A 13,403-nucleotide genomic window follows, 5' to 3' on the forward strand; every position below is an offset into this window, starting at 1 on the left:
TACATCTTTTGTTCAAATTATTTTCATTTTACTTGACCAAATTTCCTTGAGATTGAACATTTTAAAAAGGGAAAACAAAATGAAACAAAAAAAAGAACCCTCAAACTATCAAATCACAGTACTGAAATACCTTATCATCACACAAATGTGGACACCTTACATATAATGTATTGCAAATGTTTAAAGCTTTCTTTTGTGAATTGATTTCTTGGTTTAAAACCATAGAGAACTGTGGAAATGTCAGTCTGTTTAGCTGAGTATGCCAAGGATATAAGCAAGGCAGGTCATAGTGTTCTAGTGAGGGCCCCAGTGTGTAGATGTTCCAGGCTGTATTTTTGGTTGTTAGGGGGATGGTTAGCATCTAAGGGACTTGCATGTTGACCTACATTCAGCATCAGGGTTGTGTCACCCTGTTGACTGCCAAGAGTCCAGTTGATACAATACCAATCAAAATGCTAATTTGAGTGTGGTTGTTAAAGGTAGGTCAACAATAAAAAGTTAGCAGTTTGATTAAATATGTGCTCAAGTTGAGATGGATGGAGTTTGATTCCCCTAATGGGTCCTGTTTCTCAGCCTAAAGTGATGATGCACAATATCCTCTTAGGTGAAATGTGGAAGGAGAAACAAAAGATTGCTTGTTAGTTATTTATTATGATGAATAACTAGGAAGAAATTCATAACTGACATAAGATTATTTTAGAACATCAACTGGGCTATTATAATTCCCCTCAAAATAAGATAAAACCCCGATGGATTCTTCAACGAACCATTTAGATTTAGAGGGAGAAATAAGAGAGGATACATCTGGAGAGATTTCACTGAAATTAACACTAAGTCAAAGAAGGTAATTTTATATCTTCACTTTTTCTGCTATAGCAAACACCAGAGCAAAGAACAGCCAGACGGTCAATTGGGACAGTATGACACACCACTGGAAAAAATGACGAGCTAGTACACAATTACAAGAAAAGTAGATCATTGTTGAGGCCACGTTAGCATACTCTGCCCAAATTATATCTGATTCTCTAGACACTTATTTTGGAAGATTCCCCAAAACAAAAGCAGGGAAATCGCATAAATGGTTTTCCAGGCCAACCTTGCTGATTTAGTGTGCTGTAAGTCCCTCGCAGTGTTTCTCCAAGGAGAGGATCCAGGAAAATTCCTAGGGGTTGTGGATTTTGGATTCTCACCAAATCATCAATGGCTGCAGTCACCCCAGCTTAACAACATTCTTCCTAGCTGTTGTTAAGAAAATAGGGTGGCATGCTTGTGAAACAGAGGAACAGCGGCAATAATGAGGGCTCTTCAACCCCCAGGTGCCAGGCACACCCCCCACTGCGCTGGGTTCTTTTGTTATTGTCCCCAGCAGAACACTGGTGTGGTTAACTTTTCTTCTCTTTGGCTAAAAAGAATAGCGATAGCAGTTCTTCTCCCCCACCCCACCCCCCTTTTTTAACCAACAACTTAGGCCTTAGGAGGAAGAGTTTGAGGCAAAGGAATCTTAATATTTTAAACACAGACCACTGCCAAGATATGGGCCAAACACAGACCACTGCCAAGATACGGGCCACCCACATTCCGACGTCTCCTTCTTTGCTTACTTGTGTTCATTTAGTATGACCTTTGACTTGATTTCTCACAGTCATCGCGCTGTGTTGTTTGCAAGGGTGAAAGCAGCATGGGAAGAGGGTTTGTGGCAACTGTGTTCTCTGTTGTCAAATATAGCTGAAGGGGAAAAGAGGGTGGGGCTAAGGGCTGGTGAGATGTTCAGATCCTAGATAATATTCATTCATGCCTTTTATTTAATTCACAGGTTTCCGGGTTAATTTATACAACACATTTCAATTAGAGGTCTCCCAACCCTCAATATTATATAGAAGTCATAAGAAAATTGTGGCTATAATAATAGCATCCGCTTGTAAAGTCTTACACCATTTTTCTTCATTATTTAAACACAAAATAAATCACTGCCAAGTGAAGGAAATACAAGGAAACCCAAAACATTTGCCAGAGGCAAGTTTATTAACATTTTCCCAAAGCCTATCTTATTTGAACTGCTTATTTTGGAACACTATTCAAGAGAAATTGTTTTCTCAAAAACTTATAAGAAAACACTTGGCTTGTAAATGTTAATTTGAATAGATAAAAGCAAAGAGATTAAGTGAGGAAGAGAGTCTTCCACAGTTAAAATAGTCTCAGAAATTGTTTTACACTTTGACGTTCCAGTAGTTACCTGTCACATGGTTTTAGCCACCTCCTGATGCAGTTACTGGCATACAGGGCGCTCGGGGTAGGTCTATTTGTTTGTTTTTGTGTGTGAGTGTGTATGCATGTGATACCTGTATATGACTGTCAGCATACCCATGCCACAGCATACACGCAGAGGTTAGAGGACAACCCTTAGGGGTCAGTTTTCTCATTCCACCATTGGATCTAGGAATCAAATCCAGGTACCTGATTTGTTCAGCAAGCACCTTTTCCACTGAACCATCTTGGCGGTCTAAGAATTCTTGTTCAATAAAGTACAAAATAGTTTACACGTTTTGACTTTATTATTATGAAGCAAGTGTTTGCCATAGAAAATTAGGTAAAACCAGGAATTGTAGAGCACATGCCCTGTCTCAAAGAACAAAAACAAAACAATAACAACAAGATAAGATTGAAGATTATTTCTATAATTTAATATTAATTTTGATATTTTAATTACATGTAAGTGTGTATGTGTGCGCATGGTTATGTATATATAAGTATAAGCGGCCTCTGAAATCTGCTTCCAGAATGCATGCTTTCAATTCACATATATTATTTTGAATGTAGCCACCATAAATATTTTTCAACATGGCAGTAGCTCTCTCTTTAAATGACCTCTCAGTGAAATAATTTTGAACATGTTTACAATTATTTTTAGCTCAGTTTTATTCTCTGGTATGTATTTATTTGTGACATTATTCTGTGTTTTTCTTGTAGGCTTAATTTTTTTAATACAAAAACTTTTTTTTTTGCTATTTCCAGTGAATAAATGGGATAAACAAGTTGTGAAACTGCTAGAGAAAAGTGTGTACAGTGACTCCAGACTCCCTTCATGTCTTAAATGATTTAAAGAGAAATCCCGTAGGATAGGTCCAAGGGTGTCCTCATATGGCTATTCTACCAAGGATGCATTGTTTCTGGTGCAACTGTGAAAATAAAAGTAAGTAACAAAAAACAAAATGCAACAGTCCACAGGACTCAAAACCTTTTGTGGGACAAGATGTGCATGAATACACATTAGACAACAAGTATCGGCGACCTGAATAGAATCTCATTCTCTCAATTCACGTTTCTCAATCCCCCTTAATTGTCTCAGAATCTGCTAGTACAATTCAAGTTTTATTACACTGAGTGTTCAGCTTATGCTAGCCAAGTAAAATCAGAAAGTGAAAAATTAGGCCTTCCCTGCCCTGAGGGTTTGTCCATGCTGTAAACTGTACAAAACAATCCCATCCTGACAGTGCAGAAATGAGCATATTTTCCAGAAAACATACATATGTGGCAGGGAGCTGCCCTAAAATGACGTACTTGTGCAAGGATTTCCAAAAGGACCATGGGGCTTTTCTTTTTATCACGATTTCCTAAACTTTTCAGCATTTCTCAGTGTGGCCATCTTTCTTATCACTTTCTATCTTTTCAAATCTTTCCAAGTAAGCTTAGTCAATATTCAGCTCCTTTAGAAAAAAAAATGTAACTGTTTTATTTGCATGCAAACATTTACTCAGTGTCCCAAAGCAATTGCAACACTTGAAAGAAGTGAAATTGGAGTTTTTGACAGTTAAATAAATCAAGGCGGCTTATCAAATTCCTAATTTCCTTTTTAATTTATTTTTTTACATTACATAATTTAAATATATACCATATGCTCTGACTCCATAAATCTGGGATTTCAAGGACATTTTCACTCTCTTATATTGTCTCCAAATTAATTTCCAATGCTTTATGTAAGTGCCTCTTAGGTAAATATTGGTATCTAACTTATAGTTCAAACAGTTTTTAATCAGTTATTTAATTATGCTATTCAATATGTACTATGTGCTAAAAGTTAGTAATGCTATGTTGTACATGTGTAAAGCTTAAGAGAGTAAATCTACTGTTATATGTATGTTTTTAACCACAAAAAATAGGTTGTATATATCCAGACCATATTCTTTACTGTTACTCCTTTTACTCTGCTGAGATCATTTTATTTCCTATTAGATAAATTTGATTATTTGATAGGTTTAATTTTAAATAGGATATTTCAGAATGAAGCAATAAACATACCAATTCTCATGGTAAGTTACACCTCCCTCCTTTTGAATGGTTCAGTAGAATAAGCTTAGAGAGAAGCACAACTCTTTTCTTTTTACTCTACTTTAATCTTTCTGTGCTAATAAATTTTTATCAAGAGATGGATGTTATCAAAGCAGCATTGGACCCCACTGTCTCCCTCATCAGACACAGCAGCTCAGTCTCATGCTATCCAACAAGAGCCTGTCTTTAGGGTTTTGTTTTTGCTTTAGCAGAATACTTGGGAACAAGAAATTTGTAAAGGAAATGAGGTTTATTTTTTCCTCACTCTTTGGAAGCTCTTTGTCTCTATTCAGCTCCTGGTGGAGGCCAGGTGTTGTTCAACACATAGCCAGAAAGCAGATGAGTAAGTGGACACCTGCGGAATGGAGGAACAGGCTATACAGCAATCACTAACCCAATCCTGAACTCATTTGTGTAGGTGGGTCCCTCATAGTACATGATGAATCTTAATATCCCCTGAATATCTCAAAATCCCAGTGTTGAAACTTAAGCTCCAATATAATTTTTAGTCAGGATAAAGACCTAAACTGTTCCAAGGAACCCAAATGTTACCTGCATATTACTTTTTACTTAAGTAATTTGGAAAAGTTTTAAAAATAATGTAGCTCTCATTTGTGTAGAGGAGAGTAAATGAATAAAATTACAGAGCATAAATAATAATTACCCCCATGTAGTTAGGTAATTTCACATTTGGGGGAATAAATAGAGCCTCTTAGCTCAGCTCCTGAAAGTTCAGAGTTCTAGATGACAAATTCTGGCAGCCTCTGTACTATCCTTTTAAGGTGAAAGAAGACTTTCTATTGAGATATTATGATATAGAAGGAAGTTTATTAATATTCCTGTAGAACACTGAATAAGAAACGTCACTGGGTGGTGGTAGCCCACGCCTTTAATTCCAGTACTCATGAGGCAGAGGCAGGCAGATCTCTGTGAGTTAAAGGCCAGCCTGTTCTACACAGCAAGTACCAGGACAGGCTCCAAAGCTACATAGAGAAACCCTGTCTCAAAACACCAAATCCAAAAAAAGAAGGAAAGAAAGAAAAGAAGCAACACAGAGATCTGTATCAGAATTACCAATAAACCAATAACATAGTAAAGTTGTGTATACAATGAAGTATTTGCAAGAAAAATTGATTACACAAGGAGAACTATGGCGACACATTAGTTGATGTGTAAAGAAAACTGAGTAGCGTTTAGCTTACCTAACAGGGACCTGCAGGCACTGACTGACTTCTGCCTTTGTTCATATCTTCAACATGATTGCTCAGAGCTTCTTGCATGTTATGCATCATTCCAGGAACAGGTGCTAGTAATTAAACAGACATGCACCCCATAACAAATCCACAGAATGATTCGGAGGGCTAGCAAATAGTTTCAAATGAGAGCAATAAACACTATGGTTTAAAGGAGGTATGGACACATGTAAAGGGACAGTTCCGTCTATAAGGGTCAAAATGAGTCTTCCAGGGGAAGTGTCTCAGATGATGTTTTTTCTCTATATTCTATCAGAGTCACACAAAGTGATTCATGTGGTTATAAATACAACACTACCCTTGTCACCCCTTTAACAATCTTGTTAACTTCTCTTGTCCTCTATGCTTATTTGAAACATTCGAACGTAGTATCATTTGTAAGTTCTTCAACCACTCATAGCCACCTATGGATATGCAGTTGTCCAACAATAGATTCTGAGAATTAGAGATTGCGTGATGCATCTCCCCATTCTTTTTCGGATTAAAACAAAACAAAACAACAACAACAACAAAAAACAGCATTGCATTCAGGTTAGGCATCCTGCAGCCTTCCATGGGACAAGGTAGAAAAGCTGAGAAATAGAAGCACAGGGAAAGGTACTGTATTTTACCTTCAATTCATAATCTAACACCTTATATATTTTCTGAATTGGACCAAAGTTACAAAATCCCTTGTGTCTTAACAGGCTTCATGCTAAGGTTCCATTAATAATATTTAAGTAAAGATAAAATACCAAAGAGGAAAGCAATTTTTCAATGCGTTTGAAAAAGAGTTCCCTCTAAATATTCTGTGGTAGTGATTTATGGCAGATACAATCAAGGCCCTTACGGGATGGGTGAAATCTTGAATAGTATGGAACCTAGAATGTTAGTATTTTTTCTATATGTATATGTCTGTATTTAGCTTGTGTGATTAACGACCACTACAAATAAATTAGGAAATTTTTAAAAAATGGAATAAAAACTGTGAATGTGGTCTCAGAATATAGCTTCTGTGTTTGCCTTTGAAAATGTTGTCTTTGTCCTTTGCATCATGCCTAACTTTATCACAAGCATTGTGAGGTTGTCATTTGGTAACAGCACTCACTGTTGCTCCATGTCTTAAACTTTAATGTTTCCTTTTGACTTTTGTGAAGTTAGGTGCTACCAGGCATCTTCTTCAAGAGACTGGTTTCTAAGTAACCTAAGATTTGGTCCTTTGGAAGGATTCTTTATCACCAGTTTCTTCACATCTTCAATGGGAGATGAAGTTTCCCAGTAATTTTTGCATCCTTTAGTCCAAACCCATTATTCCATTTGTTAAAATCAACTCTTTTTTTGATGTACCTGGCTCAGTGTCATTTATTTTAGAAAATCTCTTGTTGAAGTTTTCTGGCTGGCGCAAGGCTTTCTTCCATATCATTGATATCAACTTAAACATATTTCCTACTCACTTCTTCTGACCACATAATTAAATATTATGAGAAATCCACATGACTCTGTTTAAGAGGGTAACAAAGATTTATTAAAGTAATAAAGGGGGAAGATACACTCAAGAATACAGAAAGAAGCAAGTACACAGCCACCATCCATTTTCCCTGGGAGCAAATGGATCCAGCCGTCTGAATCCACCCCAAGAAGTCGTGTGGTCCCCCCTCTCTCTCTCCTTTTAAACAATCACATACACCCTCAGAGGCCACGCCCTGAGGCTTAAACCTCAAAGCTAATTGGTGAACTGAATTCCTGATGCATTTAATGCCTTTTCCGTTTGAACTAAGCATTAATCAGTCAGGAACTACGGCTGTAATGTTTGCAGTTAGAGATGTAGCTACAAAAGTAGGGTGAATTTGGTTTTCCTTCTTACCTTCATGAGTAGAAGATTCCTTCTTAGTATAGGTTTTATCAAACTCAAATAGTTTTCTCTCTTCATTAGAATTACCGTAGAGGGAGCGTTTTCAGCTTCTCTTTGTTGTATTCATATTGACAGCATCAATATTCTTGGGCTGTGGTGACACTGGCAAATAAAGGAAACGTCACTGTTGAGCACATGCATGGAGATTTGACAACAGAAGAGGACTGCTAAGTGACTGCACCGGAGAATATCAGCTACCGCTTGAAAATGATAGATGAAGGGAAGGCTCACCATCCTGCTAGGACAGCAGAATGGGGTGCTGTTTCACCACGCTTTCTGGAGTAAAGCCCAATTTGAAACTTGCATTGTCTTTGTTTTGAATTTCCCATTTTGTAATTTTAAATGTTAAACAAGAGTCATTAAGATAATAGAAAACACAACTGCAGATGAAAGGGATAATACTGAATGAGAGTCATTTATATAAAACAAAGAAGATATTTACTTCCCATTTTTCTCCTCCCTCCCTTCCTCTATTTCTTACTCATTCTCCCCTTTTACATAATCTCTGATATTTTAATTTCCAAGCCACACTGGTCTCAGCATGCAGTTTACTAACCCTGGCTTTGCATTTCCTCTTGGAGGACTCACAAGCAGCTACACTTGCACAGGACCACTTGTCATTCCAAGTCTGCCCGCTCCACCCCTGAGACTGTCACTGCACCCCAGCTTTTGCCTTTGAGTTCCCAGCCTTGGCTCTAATATTTCATTTTACATTTATTCTTTGTACCATATCTTTAGAAACCATTCTGAAATTCAAATTTGATCCTTTCACGCCAACCTGTAAGCTTCTATGGCATTTGACCATTCTAAGGATAAAAACCTTCCTGACATGAAAGATTAACTCATTCTTTTTCAATTCAGTTTCCCATCTTACCTTCCATCATTCCTCTCTTTACTCTTACCATCCTGAAGAAACTATAATTCTCCAACTCACCAACTTCTTTCTAATCTCAGAATTCTTGCTAGACACATTCTTTTCCCAAAGCACTTTCTTTTTAAATTTGAAGATAAATTATTTTCTCATACAATATATCCTGATTATAGTTTCTTCTCCCTCTACTACTCCCAGTTTCTCCCCACCTCCCCTCCCCTCCGGATCCACTCCCTTTCTGTCTCATATTAGAAAAGAACATACTTCTAAGAGATAACAACCAAATGTGACAAAATAAAATACAGTAAGATGAAGCAAAAGCTTTCATATCAAAGTTGGACACAGCAACCCAACAGAAGAAAAAGAGTCCCAAGAGCAGGCAAGAGTCATAGCACACTTTTTAAGGCCAACTATTACTCATCCTTTATCAGCAGATGCTTTTGCACATTCAGCTAAAATGCAAAGAAAATAGAGTTAGACAAAGAAAGAAGCCATTTTTATTTAAGAATTATCTTTTCACTGTTTTTTCACATAGTACAAAGTTACCATTTGTATTCATGTTTGTATGTGGTGTGTGAGTGTGTCTATGTGTGTGTGTGTATGTGTGTGTGGGTATGTGTGTGTGTGTGTGTGTGTGTGTGTGTGTGTGTGTATGCCCCCCACACACATGTGCTTACTCATGTGGCTAGGCCATAGGTTGAGGCCAGGATACCTTCCTCAGTGGCTTCTCCACCTTAGTTTGACACAGGGTCTCTCACTACTTGGAGCCTGTCATTCCAGCTAATTAATGAGCTTCTGGTATCTATTCATCTACATCTCCCTACCCCAGAGCTGGGGTGAGAGGCACATGCTGCTGTGCTTGGCATTTGTGTAGGTGCTGGGGATGAATCCATATCCTCATGTTTGTGCAGCAAGCACTTTATCCCTGAAATATCCCCCAACCCCATTCATAGCCAATTTTCCAACAATGCATCAGAACCTCAATATGATCAACCACTTCCCATTTTGAATATTTTGCATAATTTTGAATTTCCAAAGTACATAATAAATGACAAAAGCTACATCACAAATAGTTGCTGTTTTGTATTGTTCAGAAGTTAAAAGACCAAAATTCGTGCATGACTAGTATGGATGGAATCTTTTTATAAAATATTTTGATACATAAATTGATTTGCAGGTACAGAAGCCATTGATAAAGAGGGGCAGCCCTACAAAGAGTTCATCAAATGTAAATGGGATGGTAAGATTGAATAATTGTGAGGATTACGGGTTTAGGTTTTGTTCTTTTTGTAAGAGGAGACAAGCCTAGATTGCCCTTGGTTCCTACATTATATTATCTTTGCATTGGTGGTTGCAAATAAGAAGATATCTAAAACACAGCTGAAAACATTTGAATAGTTATGCTTACGTTACTCTCTCATAGTAAAACAAATACTCTCTAGTTCACAGCAGATACCACCAAAATATCTGTCAAGTAACAGATGTCTCTGTTCCTTCTACAGTCAGATAAGACAGCCCTTGTGAAAACATGCAGATTATTGGTTCAGTGAACTTAGCATCTTTGCAGGCGAGGGGGGCACTCGCTGTGTGTGCAAGCCATTCTAGCTCAGACAATCCATCCCACTAGCCACTTGCTCTATCTTAACTGAATATTCTAAAGTTTTGTAAACTACTCAAAACTTTGAGAGCATTGATACTCGAAATCTTCCAGGGTTTCCAAACAACTCCAGAACTAATTCTTCTTAGCTTCCCTCTTATTTCCTGTAACTTTAAACTATTTCTTATCTACTGTTAGCATTCAAGGATTGTGGACTGGACATAGACCAGGAACAGGGCAGTGTCAAGCAGTTACAGTCTGATAGGTTTTTGTGTTTATAGCCGCGTAGGTCTTTCTTTGTCCATCCTTTTCAAAATTGCAACCATCTTTGTGAAATGATGTTGGAATTAAGTTGAAGGGAAGGGTGGAACTTGTTTGAGCTTGAGAAGCTGCTGCCAAGACCATGTGCATCATTTTTCTTTGTCAAATTATTATTGCCATCTCTCAGAACTCTGCAGAGGATTTGGAAATCATCTCTTTTCCGAGCCTGCCACGTGTTACAATCCTCCCCAGACCATGAGCTAATGCACCAGGATACTAGACCATCTGGTATCATTAGAAAACTGACTTGATCTTCGTGCTTAAGATAAATGTGCTGATGTGGAGCTTCCATATATTACTAAATACTAGAAGTGTCTTTCTCATGCCACGTTGCCAAAATTAAAGAGATACCTCAAAAACAAAGCAAGCCAGCCACAGCTACAACCAAAACAGACTCTAAAATGAAGAAAAAAGAGTTTATTTAGGAGCATACTATTCTTTACTTTTTTTTTTGACTTTCAATTTTTTTACTTGTCTGAATAAGAGTATCTCCAGTCACATTAGTGTATTGCCTCCCATTGCTCTGCTTATGTAAGAAGTCTCTGACTGTGACAACTTTTTCCCAATGGAACACAGGAATAAATGTGAGAGGAAAGATTACAACATGAACACTAACCCAAGAAAATGAGGGTCAGACTTTATCGCTACTATTATTACTAATATTTAGTGAACTTCTAATGTCTGATATGGGTTGCTTATCACTTTGCTATTGTATCTGCATTTACTACAGTAATTCAATAGTTTTCTGACTGTTTGCAAAAAGTTTCTAGAAGTTTGAAGTAAACAGTTTCTAAAAGTATGAAATAATTAAGATATGTTACATATAAGTATGAGATGAAAATACAGAAAATGTAAAGTTAACATATGATGTAACTTGGAAGAGAAATTGAGATTCGGAGATGGAGAAAGTTTGAGCACGTTTGTGGAGTAGGGGCTGCGGGTTTGGCAGTGCAGAGGCAGGACAAGGAAAAGGGGGAGAGATGTCAAAATGGGAAGTTTGGTAGTTACTGCTTATTTTATATCCATCATTCATTATAAACAAATGTTTACTCATTCTTTGGTAATAAATAATCTTGTGTCATGAATATACTTTCCATAAAAGTTCCTAAGAAGGATTATAAAGTAATTGTCAGTTAAATTTGCTTTTTTTTTTCTTCTTATAGTTAGTCACACTCTAACTAGGAAGAACATGTGCACATTTTGCTTTCTTAATTTTCTCTGCAGCAGGAAAGCTGTCCCCACCATGGGAGATCTGGCTCCCTCACTCAGGAGAGATGGCCCCACTCCTCACCGTGGGCATGGGTGAGCTGACCGCAGTGCCATGGGCCTAGGAGAGCTGGCTCTGCCCCTGCCCGAGAGGAATGGTCCCAGAGGCCCAGACAAACCAGCTCGGCTACCACCCAGATCCACATTCGGGGCCTTGGATTGACCCACCCTAAGATCCACCTCATCTATGACTTGCTGGAGTGCATGAAGGGATTGGTCCTGCAGAATGATAATCACAGGATTCCCCATGACTTGGGGAAACAGCAGGGTATCCTAGAGGAATTTTGGTGGGGCTCCAGTGATGATGGTGTGCCAGAGACCTTGAACCAGACTAGTGAGACTCTGACTTGTTGTAATGCACATTTTGTGGGTGGGACTGACTGGACAAAAAGGTAAACTGTGTGACACCCAGTGCTGCTAGGAGGAATGAGGAGTGTGGAGGGCCCAAAACAGCCTGACCACACAGCTGCCACAACAGGCTTACTGGCAGATACCACCTGGTCCCCAGAAAAAGCCATAAGCTGACCCCACCCAGGGAGGGCCAGCATTTAAGGGAAAATACCTGATATTCTAAACATTTCCAGCACACATCTCTACTCCTAGACAAACGTCAGCTAATTGGGGTCCTGAACCCTGGAAATCCCCTCACCTCAACCTCTGCTGTGATAAAAACCTCACCTTGCCCAGGCTCGGGGCTCTCTGCTCTCACTGCTGCATCGGACAGACAGAGACCAAGCTCTGAGCTTAAAATAAAGGCTCTTTGCTTTTACCTATGGGATTGGGTCTCTGTAGTGGTCTTTTGGGGGTCCCTGTGATCTGAGCATAACAAGGAGGGGCTGGAGAGACAGAGAAGTGAGGTGGTTATCTGTTTGTTTTGTTTTGTTTTTAATTGATTTCAGGGGGATGCTGCAGGGGTGAGGGGAGGACATGGAGAGACTGGGACGTGAGCAGATTGGGGTGTATGGTGTGAAATTTCCAAAAAATTAATGAGGAATTATGTTATAAAAAAGATCACAAGGCCCCTCCATCCTCAAGATTATATGGGTGAAGACTGTCTACAGAACTGCTTGCATGTCTTGCAGAGAACTACAAACTCGTGTGCTGTGGTGGTATTGTGTTCCCCAAAATATTGTGTACCTTAATAAACTTATCTGGGGTCAAAGAACAGAACAGCCACTAGATACAGGGGCTAGAAAATGGTGGCACACATGCCTTTAATCCTAGCATTCCAGAGGTAGAGATCCCTCTGGATCTCTGTGAGTTCAAGGCCACATTGGAAACAGCTAGGTATGGTGACACATGCCTTTAATCTCAGGGAGTGATGGCAGAAAGCAGAAAGGTATATAAGGCGTGAAGACCAGGAACTAGAACCATTTTGGCTGGTTAAGCTTTTAGGCTTTTGAGCAGCAGTTCAGCTGAGACCCATTCAGATGAGGACACAGAGGCTTCCAGTCTGAGGAAACAGGATCAGCTGAGGAACTGGCGAGGTGAGGAAGCTGTGGCTTATTCTGCTTCTCTGATCTTCTGGCATTCACCCCAACACCTGGCTCCAGGTTTGAATTTATTAGTAAGACCATTTAAGATTCCTGCTTTTATTAAATTATTATTTAGGTGACTTCCCCTTAAGCAGCTGCTGTCTTAATCAGCAACTGCAGCTCCACAGTCACCAGCTGCGGTTCAGTCACAAAGGTCGACACCTGAGGGAATTCTTTCAAAGCTATTAAGGAAATTTTATCTAGATCTCTATCCCTCTAAAAAACTCGGAATTCAAAGGTTGAAGTTGAATTCTGCTCTCACTCAGAGATGCTGAATAGCAAATAGCTAACTTTTTCCCTTTGTTTGTATCATCCAAAAAACTCAGGTGTCCTTCTGCTCAGC

General features: G+C 38.8%; 1 protein-coding gene across 1 annotated transcript in view; it reads right to left on the bottom strand.

Moving 5' to 3' along the window:
• Window positions 1-13,403, bottom strand: part of Col3a1 (collagen type III alpha 1 chain) — a 93,432-nt gene that overhangs the window by 44,336 nt on the left and 35,693 nt on the right. The window contains exons 2-4 of the mRNA XM_006974839.3: window positions 7,423-7,572; window positions 6,906-7,057; window positions 5,529-5,632 (exon numbers count right to left, since the gene is read on the bottom strand). The gene's annotated coding sequence lies outside the window, so the exon portion shown is untranslated. The remainder of the gene's footprint in view (window positions 1-5,528; window positions 5,633-6,905; window positions 7,058-7,422; window positions 7,573-13,403) is intronic.

The sequence above is a fragment of the Peromyscus maniculatus genome, chromosome 13, assembly GCF_049852395.1.
Source record: "Peromyscus maniculatus bairdii isolate BWxNUB_F1_BW_parent chromosome 13, HU_Pman_BW_mat_3.1, whole genome shotgun sequence".
Classification (NCBI taxonomy): Eukaryota; Metazoa; Chordata; class Mammalia; order Rodentia; family Cricetidae; genus Peromyscus; species Peromyscus maniculatus.